Source organism: Balaenoptera musculus, chromosome 4, assembly GCF_009873245.2.
Source record: "Balaenoptera musculus isolate JJ_BM4_2016_0621 chromosome 4, mBalMus1.pri.v3, whole genome shotgun sequence".
NCBI classification, from domain to species: Eukaryota; Metazoa; Chordata; class Mammalia; order Artiodactyla; family Balaenopteridae; genus Balaenoptera; species Balaenoptera musculus.
In genome coordinates, this window is record NC_045788.1 from 9,120,403 (window position 1) to 9,144,424 (window position 24,022).

The 24,022-nt window shown below is 35.5% G+C and overlaps 1 protein-coding gene across 7 annotated transcripts in view; it reads left to right on the forward strand.

Annotated features, from left to right (window-relative positions):
* TBC1D5 (TBC1 domain family member 5) overlaps positions 1 to 24,022 on the forward strand; it is a 538,946-nt gene that overhangs the window by 118,697 nt on the left and 396,227 nt on the right. For 5 of the 7 annotated variants that reach the window (XM_036849871.1, XM_036849872.1, XM_036849873.1 and 2 more), the window contains one exon: positions 10,156 to 10,358. The exons of the other annotated variants lie outside the window; for them this stretch is intronic. The gene's annotated coding sequence lies outside the window, so the exon portion shown is untranslated. The remainder of the gene's footprint in view (positions 1 to 10,155; positions 10,359 to 24,022) is intronic. 7 annotated transcript variants of the gene reach the window in all.

Genomic DNA, 24,022 nt, shown 5'->3' on the forward strand with positions numbered 1-24,022 from the left:
CTCAAGGATAACATGTTGAAAACTATGTAGGAATTAGCCGTTTAGGAAGTTTAATCTTAAATTAATGCCTGTCACATTGACTGAAGCACAGAGCTTGGCTAGGTGTGTTTTCAGAGAGAGCTTTCTTGTTGTACTGAATTCAAGAGATGATGTATTTCAGAGTGAAAATAAGTGAGGGAAAACGATGTCTGAGCTCCAGGAATCACAGACTTCAATGTTATGAGCCCACGGTCCATGGTTATAGGAGGCACAAACTTCATTCCCCGTGGTGGGTTTCCAAGGTACTCCAGTGAAATACGGAGATAAGGGAATCACTTTAATTCACTATGTGATTTTGACTTACATTACTCATAGATATACTTGAGGACATTGTGATGGTGTGTAAAGGATCGGCTTGTGGAGTGTCACAGGCCTGAGTTTAAATACCACTTATTAACTGTGTGATGTTAAATAAGTTTACTTAACAATGCCTATAATTTCTTCATCTGTATAAGTGGGATTAATGATAATAATAAAACCTTTGCGTCGAGCTGTTATGGGGATTAAATAAATCGACATTTTCTGAAACACAAAGAAGAGTCTTTTAGGACATCCTCCTCGTACCTCCACTCCCACCCCAAGTACCATGGGCTGAGAAATTAATGTCATCAGACGGTGCTCAGAAGGGCAGTTATAAGGTTAAAAGCACATTTTACATATGGGTAGTCTTTAGATAAGGACATTTCTAAATGTTTTCAATGAAAGATAGTAGTATTTCAATGATTATTTAGGCCATGGTGTTTTAAAAGCAGCAGCGGTTTTAGATGAAGTAACTTGGTCTTTCAGGGTTTTTTCCCCTGTCCACAAATGCTGCTCTGGGAGACGGCCTAGTGTTCAGTCACTTACACAACAAGTGGTCCAGTGCACAGGACTAGGAAGGATGTCCTACTAAGGATCAGGGTTACCAGCCTTTTTGAAGGCTTCAACAAGCCTTTTTGAAACTCTCCTTGTAGGGGGTGTGGTAGCTGACTGTCACCTTTCCCTTCATGTAACTTGGACGAGAGAAATAATTGTAAAGATGAACACAGAAGAATTTGAGGATCATTTCTCAAGAGGTTGACCCTGGGTGATTTTTTTTTTTAAGTCCCGAGAGCTGGGCACTTTATTTGGGCTCCTGCCCTTGGAGAGTAATAACCAATTGCCTGAGAGTTCTTGCTTAGTTTCCAGTATCCAAACTGGAAAACATTAATTTAGAAAAATCTTCAGGGCTTCCTTGGTGGTGCAGTGGTTAAGAATCCGCCTGCCAATGTGGGGGACACGGGTTCGAGCCATGGTCCGGGAAGATCCCACATGCCACGGAGCAACTAAGCCCTTGGGCCACAACTACTGAGCCTGCGCTCTAGAGCCCGTGAGCCACAACTACTGAATCCCGCGCACCTAGAGCCCATGCTCCGCAACAAGAGAAGCCACTGCAATGAGAAGCCCGCACACCACAATGAAGAGTAGCCCCCGCTCACCACAACTAGAGAAAGCCTGCACACAGCAACGAAGACCCAACGCAGCCAAAAATAAAAATAGATAAAATAAATAAATTTATAAAAAAAAATCTTCATAACCCATTTTGGTTATAAAACCAAAAGTTTTGGTATACTGTATTTATCATATTTATGATTTTCCTCTTTTCACTTCACAATTTATAATCTTTTAACCTCCTAGAGCATTTTTTCTTATGGGATTTTGAATATTCTTAGTTTCATATATTTTGTTGCAGTATGAGACCATAATAATAATTTTGCTTGGAATCTTTAAATATTTTAAAAATGATTTTGAAGAATACTTTCCAAAAGTTATCCTTCTGAGTAGCAAAAAAAAATGGCATTAGTAACATAAATTAATTGATTGCTGTTTTATTGAATTATTAGACTGAAAGCACTGATACACGTGTGATCTTCCTGTATCTGTTTTGCTGAAGTATTAGTTTCAAACCTACTAAACAAGTAACCTAATGCAAAATTTAAAATTCAGCTGGATAATTTATACCAAGAAGTAGCTCAAAGTGAGATATTATGTGAATTGTAGAGACCACAACTTGGCAAAATTTTTAAAGAGAGTACTCAATTGAAGATACTTCTAGGCTTGAACCAGCGTATTTAGAACTAAGGAGACTTTCTAAAATAAAATGAAATCTCAAAAACTTGAGGAATTAGTGGCGTGATCTAAACTTCATTTTACTCAGTGAATTCAGGTTACTTAATGTTACAGGAGTCAGCAGAATTAAAATTGAGATCATTCATTTGTTACTTCTTTTGTCCTCGACATCCCTTTTGCAGGAGTGCAAGATACTGAGGTAGGCATGTATATGAAGTGATATGTAGTATGTGCTTTTTCTCTTAATCAGCCTTTTTTCTTATCCCTTTCTCCTCCTATCTTTTAAAAAAATTTTTATTCCCTTCATGGCACAAATAATCTAATCTGCCTACCTGCTAGATTAGAAACCTTGGAAATAAACTAAACTTCTTTCTCTTCTTCCATTTCTATGTCTGGGTACCACCATTTTTCTCATGTTCTTTTGTCTCTCACTCCTCCATATCTATAGCCACTGTGCTAGTTCGGTTGTTAGCACTCTATCCCACTACTGGAATTATCTTTCTAAAATACTCACTAAGTACCCAATAATTGGTTCAGCTATTTTTCTATGCTGATAATAATTAGCAATATTATCCAGTTTAGGTTTCTTTTATTCTTTTTGAGAAGTGGCTAATAGGCAGTGAGATCAATAAAGGAACAGTAGTTTGGTAGTAAAGTAAGTGATGGGAAAGTCATGAGCCACAAAACAGAAAAAATACATGTGTTAAATAATTGAGTCCTTTGTAGAGCTAACTTATTATCTGTTCTCTTCTGGTTTTAATTACTATTGTGCACTTCTGTTTTCTGAGAACTAAAGCTTCCTCAGGATTCTGGAATAACTTGGGACAGTGACTGCTTTTCATAGTCTTTCCTCCAGTGCAGTCAGCTATGGTTCGAGTTTTCTTTTTGCAATTTGAACAAGATAAATTACAGTTTTTATTGGATAAAAGGTGACAGGCAGGTGATGTTACAAAAAGGCAATAGATTAAAAAAAAATGGAACTCTGAAGCAAATGGAATAACATAAGGAGGAGTAGTTAATGAGATGTGGAATAATTTAATAAGCCTGGAACAGAGAATTTAGAATACAAAATAAAATTATGGTAATGCTTAAAGTTTTAGCCTGTTTAATCTAAAATAATTTCTTCAGAAATCTTATTTATTTTCATCTTAGTTACAGGAACACACTTAAAAGAAGGGAATACCTTAATTATAAATATGTTTGTATCCTTGTTGCACTGTGAAGGATGTCTACTTTGAAACGTCCCATGCCTCATGTCTGCCACAAGAAATGCACAAAAACTAACATATATGCTCAAGGGAATTTTTCATCTCTTGGAGTCAGGTTGAATCTGCAGCTTTCTTAAGGAAACCACAGTTCCAGGAATTTTCTAACTTTTCATGAGCATTTAGACTGGTCTCCGAGATTGAAATGGACCTCAGGTGCCCAGAGCAACTCTCAGAAATGACCCAACCTCTTTTGGTTTATTTAGAGTGATGGAGACTGATCTGTTTCTTATTTGTAAGCTAATTTGAACTTGGTATCAGAGCTTGATCCTAAATGAATCAGGATATAGAGAAGAGAGGCTATGTTGGCATCAAGAGCAAAATTAGAAGATATAATCCTCAAATCACAAGAATTTTTCTCTTCTTTAATTGTACATACATTGGTTTCTGTTTTGCCTGGAGCTTAGGGTAGTGTGGGATCAAACTTGGTACCAACTGTCTGTGAGAAATGAGCATGACTGTTTGAGAGAAAATAATGTCACATACTACTATAAGAATTCTAAGATGAAGAGTGATTTTGGAAGTGAAGGTATGTTTTATTATTCGGACAACCTAGAAGTATTTCATTTACCATAGAAGTCAAAGAAACAGACTTAGATTGTGTCAGTGCTTTGGGGATAGTGGCTATATAAAGGTTTATAAAATTAAGGGAAGTTATGAACAGAGTGAGTAACAATCAGGTATATTACACTTATAATTGAAATGGCATGATACAGTGGTTAAGACCATATGGCCTGTGGGTTAAGATTTCTTGGGTTTAAATCCCAGCTTTACCATTTGTTAGTGATGAGGTCTTGGGCAAGTTAGTGTCCTTAAGTTCTTACTAACTGTTTTGTTTATTTGTTTGTTTTGGTGGGGGTGGGGTGGAGGTAAGGTGGCATCAAATGAGATACTTCATATAGATATCAATATCATGGTAGAGTATTGATGTTATTGTCACTAAAGTATTTTTTCAAGCAGCTTTGTTATCCTTAGCTTTCTATTCCCTGTCGTGGTCATGTAAGTCATGAGGTTAAAAACAAACAAACCTGAGTGGGTATTTTCTTTGATTCAGAGGAATACAAGGAGACCGTATGTACTAAACTTTAAACTTTTAACTGCTCACATTTAGCTTTGCACATAAGCCTTGAAAGAATAACACCCATCTTGAAATTTCAAAATTAAAAAATTAAATTCCGTTAACCTTGGGTGGAAATTTGGAGTTTTAGAATTCGTCAGAATCTCTTAAGCCTCTGGAATGTTGTTAAGGCAGCCCTGACTCAGTGTGCCCTGCCTGTAGGTCAGGTTAATGGGGGCTGCTGGGGCAGTGACCAGAATGTATACTTCCATAGTGACAATTGTAGTTCATGTAGAAAGGAAGATGGGCATACTTTAATTTTCTAAGTGATCTGAAGTATCTGGAAATACAGTAGACATTTTCGGTCTTGAATGCTGTTTTGGTACCAGTGTCTGTTAGTATCCAGTGGTATCACTGAGGGTTATATGTAAGCTCTTACTCCATTTTTTTTTTTTTTTTTGGTAACTGTTACTGCTTTAGACCCTTTTACATATTTTTAAGATTCTTTACTAGTCAACAATATATTTTATTTAGCCACCAGTGGTTAACTTGTGTGACAGAAGTTTCCTTATGAACCATTCATCTCCCTTAAACGTTCCTATGTGTTTTGACGTGTAAATCCCTAAATGACTTAGTTTTAATCACAAGACTAAAATCTGGATTAAGGAAAATCAAATTTAGTAGAGACATTTTATGTATAGTTAAAACTGCTGCTGTTTAGTTATCACTCTTTCTATAGAAAAGGAACCTTGACAGTAGTTGTTCAGAAACATATTTGAAATTTTTATATTAAGTTGGGTACAATTTAATTGGACAAAATAAAGTATTATATGTGTTCAATAAATAGTTTAAAAATTATGTGCCTGAAGAATGGAAAGTGGTTGTTGTTGGTAGAGATCTTTTAGAAAGCTTGAGGAGTCATCCCTTCCACTGCTGTATCAGAATCTTTGGGGAGGTCTGCTTGGGAATCTCCATTTTAAGAAGCTCCTTAGGAGATTTTTATGCACACTGAAGTTTTAGACCCACTGCTGAATTCTCCATTGACAGCTTTAGGATATGGGCTTCTGCTCTTCTGATGGAAGCTACTCTTCCCCAGTTGGGGGAAGAACAGGGGTGAGCTGAGACAGCCCTTCCTGATGCCCTGCCATGCTCTGTGCTGGGAAATTTCCAAAGCTATCAGTGTTTTGAGTCCTCTTTCAACTGACACTCCTGTGGTGAAGGAACATGTCACGTTAATGGTGATGCCCAACCCAGAGCCTTCACGTGTTTCCTAAAATGTTAATACTTCCTAGCAGGGGAGGAAATTGCAGGTGAGGAAACGTAAGAGAGATTAATTGGTCTTCTGGAGCCAGGACTGGAACTGAGGTTGATTTGATTTTAATGCCCAGACTCTTTTCTTTCTGTCTTTTTTTTTTGCCGCGCTGAGCAGTTTGTGGGCTCTTAGTTCCTCAACGGGGATTCAACCCGGGCCCCGGCAGTAAAAGTACCATGTCCTAACCACTGAACCGCCAGGTAATTCACTACTTTTTTTTTTTTTTTAAGCCCAGACTCTTTGATTTACAATATTATATAAATTTCAGGTGTACAGCTTAGTGATTCACACTTTTTATAAAGCCCAGAGTCTTACACTATCCTAGCTACCCTCCTTTTAGTGGAAAGAACGATGGGTTGTTGGTTAAGGTAGCCTTGGGTTGGAAGGATGCCTCTATCGTTTACTGGCTTCACTAGCGACTTTACACATCCCCAAATTCAGTGTCCTCATCTGAAAAGCAGGCATGAAGATTGTAAAATTCTAAGGTTATTGTGAGGATTAATCTAACACATTTTTAGAGTGCTTCAGCATATTTTTATAGTTCTGTCCCAGAGCAGGCATTCTAATAAATGATGACTGTTATTCCACAACTTAAGGGAAGGCGAGTGTGCCTTATGGAATGAACCAATTTTAGGCTAAATGAGTTTGTCAGATTATGAAATGTATGTTTTCCTATTCTGATGTGGTGTGATAACTAGAAACAAGGAAGGTGCTGGATGTGTGAAGGGGTTTTCTTGTGGGAAAACAGTGTAGATCTCTATTTTTTATCTAGTACCCATATTCTGGTAAATTCTAAATTTGATTCTAGCCCAGACCCTTCCTATAGCTCCAGACTCTAGTAGTAGCTCCAGATGTTTCTTTTGAAATGCCCACAGGATGTTTCCATCAGCTAACCCCTTAACACGTCCAAGTCTAAACTTGGGCTCTTCCTTCCAACACCTGCACCCTTCTGTTAGGGTTCCCTGCATCAATGAATGGAATTCTCTCCATCTGCATCCTCCACAAAATCTAATCTTCCATCAAAATCTGCTGATTGTTATCCCGTGTCTCTTTCTGCCTTCTCATCTTTGTCTTCCCCACCATCACCTTAGTCTACGCTACTGTCACCTCACACTCAACTCCTCCCCTGCATTTCTCTTGCCCCCTCCATGATTCTGCCACATTGGATATTTTTTCAACATACAATTGGTTGTCATACCTTATTTAAAACCCTTCAGGAATTTTGCCTTATTCACTTACTCTGCCTTTTTTGTTTCACGTACATTCCATCTTTAGCTGTGGCTGGCCTCTTTTCTTCTCTTTCCTGACTTTGAATGTGCTTCTCTCATAAGTGCTTTTAGACCTTTGCACTTGATGTGCCCAGATTTGAACACTTCCCATACCTTTCAGATCTCATCTCAGTCTTACTTTAGGTCTTTGCTGCTCTCTGGGATACATCAAGTCTCCTGTTATAAAATCTCATGGTGGGGAATTTCCCATATTTTTAGTAGCATTTATCTCTGTTTGCAATTATGTATTTGCATGGTTGTTGGATACTATTTGGTTCTCCAAATAAAATGTAAGTTCTGTGAGACAATTTCAACATCTACAAAGGCCTAGAACAGCCCTGACAGCAGATGAGAAATATTAAATGACTGACTGAACTACATAACTAGGCAATTAAAAGACAATCTTTTAGAACTAAAAGATTAGTTCTGAAGTGAGGTAAGTACACATGAAGTCACAGTGTTGGCAGGTTAAGCATTGTTACTTGGGAATACGTTTGTTATTGTAGCATTGGTTTCATGAGCCTCTAATTTTACTTAAAGACTAGTAGTGTTTTGAATTTTGAATTTCCGAGTACAGATTAAGAGCTTCCAGAAGTTGATTGTACTTTAATGACTTTTAGAGTCAAAACTTTCCCCTTTCCTCACATCTGGACAGTATTTGAAGTTCACAGTTTAAAAAAGATATAGTTGGTTGTGTACTCCTTGATGTTTACTATATGGAATGTATTTATTTATGTTATTTGCCTAAGGCATAAAATTTTTAAAATGCTACCAAAACTTACGAAGACAAGAAATCATAGATGTTATAAAAGGTTTTTTCAGCTCTTATAAAAGTTAGAAAAAATGAAGAAGATTAATATGATATTGGAATTGTGCTTTTATGTTACTTTTTGGTATTTGGACCTTAATTTACTGTATGATTATTGTTAGCAGATTGAAATGTTCTTGTGAAAACTCTTAAGGCTGTAGTATTTTCTTGAAAATTGGTTCAGTACTGTAGTTTACATTGTAAAATTAGTTCTTTCAATAAGATTTTGGTTTCCATCTATCCTGAATTCTCCTTAGGAGTGCACAACTTAAAAAATAAAGAGGCGCAGTCAGCAGAAAAAAGAGGTGGTCTGAGCATTTATGCGTTAAATATGCATGTTAATTAGGAAAAAAATTAGAAAAATATGAAAACAGATGTTACATAAATTATTGCAGTCCCAGGGCAGCAGTAACTTATACACTGACAGTAATTTTTATATGTGCATGTGTTTGTCTATTTCTAGATTTCTCAGTGTTTATGCAATTCCGTAGAGAATAACTAGAAGAATGGTATATCCTTTCAGTGAGACAATGGTAAACATTCCTTCTGCATGTGGCTTGCTGAGCGAGTCTAGGCATAACATACACTTTTCCTGTACAGATAGCCTTCCGTGTTTCCTAATTCTTCCTGTAGTCTTCTTCCTTCCTTCTTGGTTTCTTTGATAGTATGTCAATGGAATCTTTTATTGGATTATGTCCTGTCAAAACAATAAAGTGAATCATGATCCCAGCAGTGTAAGAAATGTAAAATTGACTGGGATGTAAAGTATGTGTTTAGAAACAAAGCAAATCACAACTACTGAGGACACTGATTATAGTGTCACTTTTTCTTTGGTTACTGTCATACTTTCTGAAGAAATAGCCATCATTCTCTGAACAGTATTGACACAGTAGTGTGACAATCTATACTAAGTGTTACATAAACACACATTTATCAAATACACATATATTGGAATAATTGAAAGATACTTGAATGTCTTTCACTCTAAAGAGACATCCATAATATAAAAATGGTTTATATTTTTACAAGGGAATGATGAGAAATAGAGACATGCTTTATTTCAGTGGTGTGGCGATTTTTAGTTCAACCATGGAGAAAAACCATGTGACTATATTGCTGTCCAAGGAGCTGCTGACAATATCTAGATATTTTCCATACATAGATTATATAATTTAGAAACATGTTGTTTGTAACTTTTCAGATGAGATTGAAAGTTAAAATAAAGAAATCCTCCATCAGAATGTAATAAATCATTCTCTTTATCAAATGAACAAGCAAAACATGAACTATATTCAGTATAGGGGCACAGAACAGTTTCCTTAAATCTCTCTGGAGATCAATGCTACATTCATTGGTATTCTTCAGAAATCATACTTTGTTATTTGGTTTTAGTAGCATATGATGCTCAAATGTGTTTTAAGTAATTAATTTCTTTTGAATCCCAGTAGGTTTCAGATACATCTATTATCATAATGTTTTTCAAAAGTTCTGTGTTTTTGATTTATATTTTATCTAACTACTGTTGTCCTTTTGTACATATGCTGAGTCACCAGTAAGCTGTAACAGGTTATTGGGAGTAAAGTAAACTGATACAGAATCAAATCTAGAAAAGAGTGATAATAATATATTTAGTAATTTATTATAATTTAGAGGTTCTTTACCTAAATTAGATATTTAAGAAATTCCATCGTTCTTGATTTTATGTAGAGATACGTACATCTATGTCAGATATGATTTGTGGAAGTAGATTGAAGTATATTACTAAAGATGATAAATGTTTTTCTACAGGCAAAAAGGCTATGGAAATTAACTTTGGATTCACAAATAATATTTACTTGCCACACTGATACATCTGTATTCTAATTTTATATTTTATTTATGCTTTGGAATTCATTTTCAGTGGAATTTTTTTTCACATTTGTTTGCAAATGTTAGATTTCCATTTTTTATTTTATGTGATTTTAATACTTGATATTATTTTACTATGTATTAGTAGTGTATTTCTTATTTGAACACTTTTATTTCATTTCAGTGAAACAAAGTGATAACAGGTGATTTGTTTTATATTGAGGTGTTTTAGGGTTTTTTTTGTATGATAATGCTTTTTATTGTAGGCATTATAAAGTGAGTTTCTTCTAGGAGCTAAAATAGATGATTGAAAGAGTGATTAAAGAGTAAGCTAACATTTGTCCCCTAAGAGCCAAAAATATTATGACATAAACTTTTTCAGCTTGCTTTTTGCATTGATGGCTTTGGTTTAGGGTTCCTTTGCTTAGGGAGAGGATATTTGAAGCTATTTTATTTATTTATTTTTCTAGGTATTTGCTGTTTTTCCTGCAGCTCAGTTGAGGGATAACTCAGCCGATCTCTATTTCTTGATTCTTTACTTCCGATTGGCCAACCAAGACTTTTATTTGGCAAACTCTGTTGTACAGAGCCTGACGTCATCTATGACCCATAACAAGAGCACGCGTTTTCAAGTGTCAGTTAGATTTGTGGATCAATAAAGTTTTCTTGAAAGGTAAGTGTATATTTATTCAAAACGTACATTTAAAAATTCAGTACTATCATCAGCTGTCTTAGTCTGTTCGGGCTTTTGTAACAAAAATCCCATCCCATAGACTGGGTGACTTATAAATAACAAAAATTTATTTTTCACTGTTTTGGAGGCTAGGAAGTCTAAGATCAAGATGCCAGCAAATTTGGTGTCTGGTGAGGACCCACTTGCTGGTTCATAGATGGATGTCTTCTTGCTGTGTCTTCACTTGGTGGAAGGAATGAGAGAGCTCTCTAGGGGCTCTTGTTTATAAGGGCACTAATCCCATTCATGAGGGCTCCACCCTCGTGACCTAATCGCTTCCCAAAGGCCTCACTCCTAATACCGTTACACTTGGAATTAAGATTTCAGCATATGAGTTTTGGGGGGTGATAAACATTCATTTCATAATAATACCCTCATTATAGTTACAGTAATGTGTTTTATAGATTTGTGTACAAACAATGTGTGTGGGTGTGTATGTGTGTGTTTATACACTGCTGCCAGGTTTAGATTGCAGGCTCTTTCAGGGAATAATGTTGCCCTCTAACACAGAGTTCCCTGATCAGTTTCTTTCCACTTATATATCTACCCACCGGCTTCCAATCTCTTCTTTTTCTTCATTGTTTTCCTTCTCTTTTAATTGAGCCTGCATGAGGGCTTTAAAAATATTTTCCCACCAGCAGACTTTTAGCACTTTTCTTACTGAATACTTTTTGTTCCATATTTTTTTTCCTTCCCTTTTCATCTTTCCTTCTTTCCTACCTTCCTACCTCCTTACCTCCCAACATTCATTAAATTTGTTGGAGTTGCGAAATTAGAATGATTGAACTTAGCATTGAAGGTATCTCAGATAGGTAGCATTCACATTTTTTTTTTAACCACAAACCATAGTAAGAAATAAATTTTATACTTATGAGCCATTTCCCACAGGTATAAATGGACAAATGAAACAAACAAGAGTTAAAACCATTCTGTGCTGGCTACCTTGAATGTATGCTGTGCTCTATTCTATTACATTTTTTTGGGGTATATTTCATTTAATATATGCTGATACCCATAATTAAATTTACTTCCCTATCCAATAGTGGATCACCTTTGCAATTTCAGAAGTCATACTTTAGATCACTTGTATGTTTGTTCATGACTGACTTGTAGGGAAAATAAATGGAATCAAGCAGTTTGTTTTCTGTTTCAGTCAAGCTGCCTTTTCTTCTGCCTCCCCTGTGCTTCTCATTTCTGTCAATTCATTACAAGTTATCAAATAACTTGGGGAAAGAACTGTGTAACTGCTGGGAAATACTAGAGCACTTATAGGTTATTCTGTAGTAAGAACACAGATACCAATGGTCATATCTCAAAATATAAAAGGAAGATAAATCTTTGATAGAATCATTCCTCTATAGTAAGGTGTATATTTCTTTATTCTCCTCTTGTTCTTTCTATCTATGTAAATTGTATGTGCATGCTGATGCTCTCAAATCATTCTTGGTTTAAAACATTTTAAACTTCCAAAGTCTTTTACATCAGCTTAGAATAACAGATTTTTCCCCAAAGTGGTCTATTCTAGTGCTCCTTCCCATTTTGTTTAACATTTTTATCCTTTTAATAAGTTGCAAACATTTAAAAATTGTGAATGTAATATATTTTATTAGAAAGTTTGGTATATACAGAAAAGTAAAAAGAAGATAAAAATTATCCCTAATCCAATGCAGCTAAAGCAGTTCTAAGAGGAAAGTTCATAGCCATAAACACCTACATTAAGAAAGGAAAGCTCAAGGGTGTCCACTCTCATCACTTTTATTCAACATAGTTTTGGAAGTTCTAGCCTCAGCAATCAGAGAAGAAAAAGAAATAAAGGGAATCCAAATTAGAAAGGAAGTAAAACTGTCACTGTTTGCAGATGACGTGATAGTATACATAGGATATCCTAAAGTCTCCACCAGAAAACTGCTAGAGCTCGTCAGTGAATTTGGTAAAGTTGCAGGATGCAAAATTAACATACAGAAATCTGTTGCATTCCTATACACTAACAATGAACTATCTGAGAGAGAAGATAAGGAAACCATCCCATTCACCATCTCATCAAATAGAGTAAAATACCTAGGAACAAACCTAACTAAGGAGGTAAAAGACCTGTACTCAGAAAACTATCAATATGAGATACTAATGAAAGAAATTGACAATGACACAAACAGATGGAAAGATGTATCATGTTCTTGGATTGGAAGAATTAATATTGTTAAAATGACCATACTACCACAGGCAATCTTACAGATTCAGTGCAGTCGCTATCAAAATACCAGTGGCATTTTTCACAGAACTAGAACAAATAATTTTAAAATTGGTATGGAAACACCAAAGACCCCAAATAGCCAAAACAAATTTGAGAAAGAAGCAACAAGCTGGAGGAATCATGCGTCCTGACTCTAGACTATGCTACAAAGCTTTGATAATTAAAAAAGACTCATACATCAATGCAACAGAATAGAGAGCCCAGAAATAAACCCACGTACTTATGGTCAGTTAATCTACGACAAAGGAGGCACAAATATACTACGGAGAAAAGAGAGTCTCTTCAATAAGCGGTATTGGGAAAACTGGACAGCTACATGTGAAAGAATGAAATTAGAACATTCTCTAATACCACATACAAAAATAAACTCAAAATGGATTAAAGACCTAAATGTAAGACTGGATATTATAAAACTCCTAGAGGAAAACATAGACAGAACACTCTGACATAAATTGCAGCAATATTTTTTTGGATCCATCTCCTAAAGCAAAGGAAAGAAAAGCAAATATCAACATATAGGATCTAATTAAACTTAAAAGTTTTTGCACAGCAAAGGAAACCATCAACAAAATGAAGAGACAACTTACTGAATGGGAGAAGATATTTGCAAATGATATGACCAATAAGGGGTTAATATCCAACATATATACATAGCTCATACAACTCAACATCAAAAAAACAACCTGATTAAATAATGGGCAGATGAACTGAATAGACATTTTTCCAAAGAGGAAATGAAGATGGCCAACAGGCACATGAAAAGATGCTCAACATCACTAATAATCAGTGAAATGCAAATCAAAACCACAATAAGGTATCACTTCACACCTGTCAGAATGGCTATCATCAAAAAGAACACAAATAACAAATGTTGGCAAAGATGTGGAGGAAAGGGAACCCTTGTACACCGTTGGTGAGAATGTAAATTTGTGCGACCACTGTGGAAAACAGTTTGGAGGTTTCTCAAAAAATTAAAAAAAAGAACTACCACATGGCTCAGCAGTTCCACTCCTGGGTGTGTATTTGAAAAAAAACAAAAACACTATGTCAAAAAGATACATGCACCGGAGTGTTCATTGCAACATTATTTACACTTGCCAGGGTATGGAAGCAACTCAAGTGCCCATCAACAGATGAATGGATAAAGAAGATATTTTGTGTGTGTACACACACACACACACACACACACACACACTGGAATACTACTTAAAAAATGATAAAATTTGCCAATTGCAGCAACATGGATGGACTTGGAGGGCATTATGCTAAGTGAAGTAAGTCAGACAGAGAAAGACAAATACTGTTAGGTACTACTTACATGTGGAATCTAAAAAATACAACAAAATTAGTGAATAAAACAAAAAAGAAGCAGAGTCACAGATATAAAGAACAAACTAGTGTTTACCAGCTGGGAGAGGGAAGGGGGAAGGGGCAATATAGGGGTGAGGATTAAAAGGATTATTATAGGATTATATGAAATCATGTGTGTGAAACTTTTGAAAATTGTAAAGCACTATAAAAACTGAGGAATCTTTCATTCAATGGAAAAAAGAAAAACCACACACATAAAAAAAAGGAAAAGAAAGCCTAAGTAAATAACCTAAAACTACATCTCAAGAAATGAAAATAGAACAAACTAAGCATAAAATTAGTAGAAGAATAGAAAAAAAGAGCACAAATAAATGAAGTAGAGATTAAAATAACAACAGAAAATATCAATGAAACCAAAGCTGTTGTTTTGAAAAACATAAAGTAGACACAACTTTAGCTAGATATCCAAAGGGCAGGGTGGAAAAAAACTGACACCACTGAAATACAGAGGTTCATAAGAAACTGCTCTGAAGTTATTCACCAACAAATTGGACAACCTAGAAGAAATGGTTGAATTTCTAGAAATATACAACCTATCAATCATGAAGAAAGAGAAAATCTGAATAGTCCAATAGTAAGGAGATAGAATCAGTAATCCAAAACTTCCCAGCAAAGTCCTGGACCAGATGGCTTCACTGGTGAATTCTGCCAAACATTTAAAGTAGAATTAATGTCAAACCTTCTCAAACTCTCCCCAAAAATAGAAGAGGAGGGAACACGTCTGTTTTATCAGGCGAGCATTACCCTGATACCAAAACCAGGCATGGACACTACAAGAAAAGAAAATTACACACCAGTATTCCTGATGAACACAGATGCAGAAATCCTCAACAAACTATATTGAGCCAAATTCAACAGCACATTAAAAGGATCACACACCATGATCAAGTGGGATTTTTTCCAGGGATACAAGTATGGTTCATTATCCACAAATCAATGTGATACACCACATTGATAAAGTGAAGGATAAAAATCATGTGATCATCTCAGTAGATGCAGAAAGAGCATTTGACAAAATTCAACATCATGGTATGAATTTACAACAAACTGGGTATAGAGGGAATATATTAATAAAGACCACATATGAGAAACCCATAGCTAACATCATACTTTATGGTGACAAGCTGAAAGCTTTTTTTCTAAGATCAGGAATATGACAAGAATGCCCAAACTTGTTGCCCCACCCCCAAAAAGAACCTGAGTGTTATTTTCTTGGGCTATTTATCAGGGTTGTTTTTTGCAGTGAGTAACCATGAGAAACAAGATGGTGTTTCCCATATTCAAAGAAACAATCTCACCAATTTTATTTGACATAGTCCTGGAAGTTCCAGCCAGAGCAATCAAAACAAACAACCGAAAACCAAAAAAAAAAAAAACAAAACCCCGAAGTATTCAGATCAGAAAGGAAGAAATAAAACAGAGGTATGATATTATATGTAGAAAACTCCACCAAAAAAACTGCCACAATTAATAAACACATTCAGTAAATTTGCAGGATACACAATCAATATATAAAAATCTGTTGCATTTCTATACACTAACAATGGACTATCAGAAAGAGAAATAAAGGAAACAGTCCCATTTACAATTGCATCAAAAAGAATAAAACTCAGGAATAAATTTAACCAAGGAGGTGAAAGATATGTATACTAAATATTTTAAGACATTGATGAAAGAAATTGAAGTAGACACAAATAAATAGAAAAATAGTCTGTGCTCATGGATTGGAAGAATTGATATTGTTAAAATGTTCATACTACCCAAAGCAATCTACAGATTCAATGAAATCTCTATCAGAAGCCCAACGGCATTTTTCACATAAATAGAAAAAGCTATCCTAAAATTTGTATGGAACCACAAAATACCCTGAATAGCCAAAGCACTCTTGAGAAAGAAGAAGAAAGCTGAAGGCATCATACTTCTTGATTTCAAATTATATTACAAAGGTACGTAATCTAACCAGTATGGTATTAGCATAAAAACAGACATATAGACTAATGGAAAAGAATTGTGAGCCCAGAAATAAACCACACATAGATGGTCAATTAATTTATAGCAGAAGATCTAAGAATATTCACTGGGGAAAGGATAGTCTCTTTTAATAAACGGTGTTGGGAAAATTGGACAGCCCCAGGCAAAAGAATGAAATTGGACCACTATCTTACACAATACACAAAAGTCAACTCCAAATAGATTAAAGACTTGAACAGAAAACCTTGACCATAAAAACTCCTAGAAGCAGATGTGGTAAGGTGCTTGACATTGGTCCTGGCAATGCTTTTTTTGTTTTTTAAATTTGACACCAAAAGCAGAGGCAAAAATAGCGTAAATCAGTTAAGTGGGCAGGAGTACGTCAAAGTAAAAAGCAACACAGTATACGCTTTAAATATCTTACATTTTATTATATTATATTGAGGTCAGTCGTACATCAGTAGAGCTGAAAAAATAAAAGATAAAAATAATGTAAGAAAGAAACAAGCAAAAAATCCCTACTCCTATCTTCTGGTGATGAACTGATGTAATAGATGAAAAATATAACATTTAAAAAAATTTTACTTGGATTTAACAGAGGGGAAAAAATGAAATGAAACTTAAATGATTAGTGAATCTGAGATAAATGTTCCTTCAAATCATAAATATTTGATCCTAAGAGCCTTCCAATTTGAAAGAAGATTATGGAAATCTTTAAATACTCTGGAAATAAGAAAATATGAAAAGACTGATCTAAAAGTAGAATATCTTTTTTTTAGAATAATTTATTGAGGTGAAATTTATGTAACATAAAATTAAGTGAATAATTCAGTAGAACCCACCACCTCTCTCTAGTTACACACATTTCCATCACTCCAAGGTAGAACACCTTACTTTTTAAACAGTTTCTCCTCATTCTGACCTCCCAACTCCTGGTATCCATCAGTTTGTATTCTGTCTCTAAGGATTTATCTATTTTGAATATTTCATATAAATAGAATCATGTAGTACATGACCTTTTATGTTTGGCTTTCACTTGTAGTACTGTTTTCAAGGTTCATCCATAATGTAGCATGTGTCAGTTATGTGTCAGAACTTTATGCATTTTCACAGCTGAGTAATATTCCATTGTGTATATAATTGTTTGGTTTGCTTCCAACTTTTGGCTCTTGTGAGTAGTGCTTCTGTGGATTTAGGTGCACATGTTCTTATTTGAGCACCTGTTTTCAGTTCTGTTAGGTATATACCTAGGAGTATAATTGCTGGGTCATGTTGTAATTTTTTATTTACCTTTTTGAGGAACCAACAAGTTGTTTTCCACAGTGGCTGTAGCCTTTTATGTTCCCACCAGCAATGTGTGAGGGTTCCAGTTTCTCCACATGTTGTCAAAACTTGTTATTTTCCATTTTTTTTTGATAATCAGAATATGATAGTGATAAATGACTTTCAGCAAAGTAACATTGTAGAGAGGTGATTATATTCATTATTTCTAATATAGTGATTATATATCAATTCAGAGTATCACTTAATTCTGCGTTCCGTGCAGAATTAACTGACCAGTAGAAATTGTTTTCCAGAACAAAAGATTTCTTATTTTTCTTCATCTTCTCAAAATCATACTGTATTTTGCTTCATATTTATACCGTTTTTTTCCCCCGCATGTGTGTATAGTTCTTTGTTTTTACCAGAGTTTTAAATTACTGTTCTTTTCGCTTAATGCTCATAGGAGGTCTGCGTCTCTCCATTTATGGATAGCACACCACAACTGTACTTTTAGGCTTTAAAATGTATGATTTTAAATCGTAAAATAAATTTTTGTTAGGTTACCTACTGTCTTGTTGAAGAAATACATCACTTAACCTGGACCTTCTGTTTTAGTATGGACCAGAGCTTCGTTGGCCTTTTGCGGAACTGTTACACTCATTTCTTTTCATTATATTTCTGGGTTAGTTCTAATGATTCTTGTGTCCCATTGTCACAATTTAAATAAATTTTCAGAAGGTTAAATGGTGCAAGATGAATTTTCTGAGTTATGCATATTAGAAAATATTTTTATTCTCACAGTTGATTGATAATTTATCTGGGTATATATTAGTATTTCTAGATTTAAAATAATTTTCCTCAGAACTTTGAAGACTTTGCTCAGTTTGTTTCTGACATCCATTATTCCTCTGAGAAATTTGAAGCCAGTCTTAACTCATTGAAGAGTTTTCTAGGAGATATTAACAGTGAAAACAAAATAGAGAAAAATTCATGATTTGATTACGCTTGCTTTTTAGGGTAGAGAGGTTGACAAGAAGCAAGATAAATAAGTAAAATATGTAATCAGTTAGATAGTGGGGCTATAAAGGAAAATAAAGCAAGGAGGGGAGGTTAGAGAGTTAATAGCATGGGGGACTGATGGAAATTGTAAATAGGGTGGTCAGGGAGTACCTCCCTGAGAACGGAACACTTTAGTAAATGTCACATGGAGGTGACGGAGTGAGCAACTCAAGCAGAGCGAACAAGTAGTACAAAGGCCCTGATGTAGGAATATTACTGATGTGTTCAAGGAACAACAGAGAGGTCAGTGTGGCTGCAGCAATGTGAGGAGAGAGTAGTAGGGATTAAATTAGAGAGATAACTGGGGATCTAGTCTTTTAGAGACGTGCATTTGGCTTTTATTCTGAATGAGATGGGAAGTTATTGGCAAGTAAGTATCAACATCTGATGTATCGTTTAAAAGAATTACGTTCTGCCTGGTTGAGAAAGGATTGTAGAGGGAGCAAGGGCAGAAGCAGAGGGACGGTGCAGAAGGTTAGAGGTGAGAGGTAATTGTGGTTTGAACAACAGGATTTGCTGATGGATTGGATTTAAGTTATGAGTGAAGGCGGGGAGTCAAATACGCCTCTGGTAATGTTTTTGGTCTGAATAACTAGGAAGATAAGAGTTTTATTTAATGAAGAAGGGGAAGCTTATAAAAGGAGTACACTGGGGGAGAAGGTCAGGTGTTTGGTTCTGGACATGCTAAGTTGAAGATGTTTATTAGACATTTAAATGGAGAGGTCAAGGAGACAGATACTGTCCCAGAGTTCAGGGGAAAGGTCTGAGATGAAGAAAAAGCTGTGAAAGTTATCAATTGTGGATGGTATTTTTAAAGGGGTAATATTGACGCAATCCAGTAGATACAGCTAGAGGCAACTGAAGGCCCCAGCTTTGGGGCCCTTTACATCTAGGGGTCAGGAGAAGAGGAATTAGTTGAGGAGGCCAGGGAAGGAAAACCGAGCTAGGTAAAAGGAAAACTCCTTTGGCTTTCGGAATATCTGAAAGCTCAGGAAGCTAAGTGATGTAAATGTCCCAAGGAAGGGGGGTGATCACCCGTGGCACATGTTGCTGAAACGTGAAGTTTTACATGAACTGTGAATGGATTGTTGGATTTAGCAGTGGGAGGTCATTGGTGACTTTGAGAAGAGCAGTTTCAGTGGAGGACAGAAGTCATACTGGAGTGGGTTCAGGGTGGAGTGAGTTCAAGGTGGAGTGGGAGGAGAAACATATGTGGCAACTTAAGGGGGAAAGTTGGTCAAGAGAGGATTTTTTTTTTTTTTTTTTTGAGTAGAAGAGAAGCAGCATACATCAATATTGAGGATTCCCCAATAAAGAGGAGTAAACTGATTATACAGGAAAGAGTAGTGAATTGCTGAAGCAAGGTGCACAAGTGGAGAGACTGGCCTTAGGTAGGAGCATGGGTGGTTTATCCTTAATAATAGGAAGGCAGGCAGCACACACAGGCACAGATCCATCTGTAAAAGTCTTCGGTCAAGCTTTGTGTTACTTCTGGGATATGTCACATGCCAGAAGCGTCACGACTAGCTGCCTCCCACTTCTTTAGGCTTGTCCTGTTCAGCTTACCGCTTTGTGATTTTTATTGTAATAACGTAGATGAATGGTGGTTTCCAGTTTAGGAATTTTGTATTTTAAAAAATTCTGTTACTATAATGAAGACGTACAACAAACATTTATGAAGGATGCACCTCTTGAAGTTTTTGAAAAATCTCAAATGTGTAAATATTTCTGGAGTATGTTCTAGAGAACCACTGAGCTACATTAGGATCAGAAGCAGAAATGCTTTCTCACACCAGCCTTAGGCAGCTTGTGGTTCAAATTCACTTATCAGAAAAATGATAAATTACTTCGTGTCCTGGATTGCTTGAACAAGGGTGAAATCATGAATGTAAAAATCTACGAATGCCTGGAGTCTATTGTGTTCCTTCTGACTCATATTTCTCCCAGTCACCTCAGCGCAGGAGCACACTTGATAAATACGGGATATAGTGATAACGTTAGAGTTCCAGCATTTTCTTCCTGGTATAAGGTGATCTCTGGGATCACTGTCATGTGTTTCTGTAATGGAATAATGTTGCTCTTCCTACGCATTCTTGCTCAAGTTCACAGTTCTCGATAGTGATATAACTTCCCCTCTGGCCGTAGGAACTGCTCATATTGTCTTGGGACATGATTCAAGCAGCGTGTTTGCTGTGCTCCAGTGCTGTAGAGTTTAAGTTAGGAAGGATAACAGGTGGGAAAGGAATTAGGTGACCCTTGAACAAGACAGGTTTGAACTGCATAGGTCCATCTATACGTGGATTTTTTCAATATAAATATAGTAAATGCTGTAGTAGTACACGGTCCATGGTTGGTTGAATCTGCAAAGGCCTAGCAACCTTGTATACAGACAGCCAACTGTAAATTATATTTGAACTAACCCCTGCATTATTCAAGGGTCAGTTGCAATTGTGAGACCAAAAACTGACTAGCCTTGTGCTTACTTTTCCTCATAGCACCTCTAGTGGTTCCCTCTTGGGTTTAAATAACTAATTTTTATTCTTTGCAGACCCTGCGTTTTCCTAAAACCTAGCACAAGTTCCTTGGTCACTGGACTGGAAGACATTTTTGAGTAATATCTCCTTTATATCCATACATTCACTTGTCTTCCTAGGACACATTTACTGAGAGTCAGTATATTTGGTTTACTGTCAGTTTACTTAGTTCTCTGTCTTTGGAAGCACCAACTGTTATGGAAGTAATAATTAGAAATAAGATGACTTCGGCTTCTTATAACTTTATTCTGATTCCCTCTAAAGGCAGGGTCTAGCTTATTGCATTCCCCTTTAAGCAGGAATGAAAGTTCTCTCTCATTTTTCTTTGGTATGTGCCCACATTATATCATGGTCTAACACGTGACATATAACTGTTATTTGTGGTGAGGCCACCCAGTACATCACGGGCTAACTCTGAGAAGGGTCTTCGGTGAGTTCTCCTTTTTACAGGCAAATAGTCAGGGTGTCACAGGCCACTCCTTCACCATCTTCTTGGCTGATTCCCTGTTAAATAACTTTATTATTTAACGTCATTTAACTTGTCTCCTTCCCTGGGCTTCACATATACATTTCTCCAGTAAGCTGCCATTTTGTCATCTGGACTTGGCTTCTGTGTTTAGGTTGTTGACTTAAACCGGTTGCAGTGACTTTCCCTTTATAAGCACAGACTTGTTTTCAAAAATCCCAGCTATCTCATTCTGACACACTTGTGTTCCTTTGCAAGTTCCATCCTCAAACTTCCAAGTCCATCCTAATATTTTCCAGGTTAAACAAAACAATTAGCATCTCTGTGAGGTTTTATGCTAATGGCATATTTTGAATAACACTTAAGAATGGTTCTTCCTAAATATTTTTCATTGTAAAACATTTTAAGTGGAGAAGATCTTTGGGAGTGTCAGGAGAAGATGAAAGGGTGATGCTCTATTTACAGACTCTAAAATGTCATCAGCTTCCAGAGTAGAATCAATTTGAATTCATCTATTCATTTGATCAACAAATATTTATTGATTGTTTACACTATGGCGGGTATTACGCTAACTATTAAATATGTCATTTTATGATGTTTTCCTTTTTAAATTGGATGACCTAAGGAGACTCAGTTTTCTTTTTTCTTTCTTTCTTTTTGTTTTTTTGTTTTTTTGGGGTTTTTTTGCCTAGTTCGTTGTGAATTTTTCTAGGTTTTTCAATGTACACGCACCAGACATAACTCTCACTTTTTGATAATGGAGAAACAGCCAACTCTAGATAAAAAAGAAATGTGGAAAATACGGAATCTGCTTCGCTTTCTGTCCCCCTTACTCACTTTTACAGAGACTTATCGGACAGTGAACTTGATCACCACTTTCACCTCCGCTTCCTTGCAGTTTTGCTAGTCTCTGTGGTACCTGGTAGACCTGAAAGGAGCATCATGAACTGGAAGGGAGACGTTAGATGAACACGTAATTAGACAAATAGAAAAGGGGTCCGTTTTACGTGAGAGGTAACTGTATTTCTACTTTACATAGAAGTTTGAAGTTTTTACTTTAGGTTATTCCCGTTTAGTAATACTTTGTAGGCTGTGAACAGCTAACCCATTTAAAGGGGATTTTTAAAATCTTTAATTTGTAATGATTTGACCATTACGATGCTAATAACATTTTAATATTGTGACAAAATAAGTTTTCCGCTATTAAAAATATGTTTTAAAAATTTTATAAATGCTTAAGAGTTACTTAATTTCTTCAGTGTGTAGGGAATATTGACTGAAGATATCTTGAAAGCCTAAATTACTTGGAATATATTTGAAACCTCTCTTCTCATGTACTTATCTTCAACATATTTTTGGGTCATTTATAGTATAGGCTTAAAGTCTGAAGTTTTACATTTTTAGTCTTATAAAGACTTATAAATATGTTTCTGTTAGTACTATTGGAACTAAATAATTTTATCCACATAATTGTCCTTCAGCTGTAGCTGTCTAGAATAAAATTTCTTGAAATAAGCAGTCATTTTCCATTTGAAATAACCATTTAGAAATGTTTTTCATCTGATAACATGTATTTTATTCTTTATAAATAGCACAGAGGAATTGAAGTATTTATGTATCTAAGGGAGGTTATCAGCTCAAGTTCAATAGTATGTTTGACATTATTAGGCTGAGAATATTTTATAATTAAAAAAATAGGTTTATTATTACTTTTGTAAAATACGTGTACTTTTGTTATATCTTATGTGTTAATCTCATTTCCTATGGAAGTCACCGATTAAAAGGGAATTGTGTACCAGTGAGGTTCTAAAACCTTGACATTATTTTAATCTGATAACAAATGGGTTTAAGTTCATGTTCTTTCATTTGTTGGCAACAAATCTAAACCTGTATTTTTTGGATTTATGAGGATAAGTCCTGCTTTGGCAATCTTGTAGATCCTCAAGAGAATAGTTAAACAGTGATTAATCATTGTTTCTTCACTGAGTGTGCAGAAAAGAATGGAAAAGCTGCATTTCACACTTCTGAAGCAATTAATCCCCATGATCTTAGCCAGGTTTGTCTTGTAGATAAGTCGGGATACAAAACGCTACCTAATTTATCAATGTATGCATGCCATAAAGTATAAAACACACAATTTATTTCATATCATTTATAGTCAAATGTAAAAAAAGAGTGACTTTGCCATATCCAAGAGTGTTTCCTACATTACCTTCATATAAACTAAGTACCAGAGATTACAATGGGATTCCTGTTTATTGTGCACATCTGGCGCAGTCACTATGCATTTTCTCATTCACTTGCTGGCATTTTTAGTGATTGTGGCATAAATCACCTTGCTAATCAGAAACATAAGTGACGGGAAGTCATCTCCTTTTTTTGAACAATGGGAAAAAACATATGGCTTCTTAGACAGGACTTGGCTGTTATACTATTTATGTGGCATTATATTCTGTATTTAGAATTTCATATTAATTGCAGTGATTTGATTGAAGGCACTGAACACCCAGGGCTTGTGGTCAAAGTATTTGTTTTATATCATTTTCATAACAAGTAAACAAAAAAAGGGTAAAATGACATGCCTTGCATTAAATTTTTTTTAAAATAAAAACTACTCTGTGAACAGTTTTAAGATTAAGACAAATTGAAGAAAATATATATATATTTATTTAAAAATGTGTGGATGTTT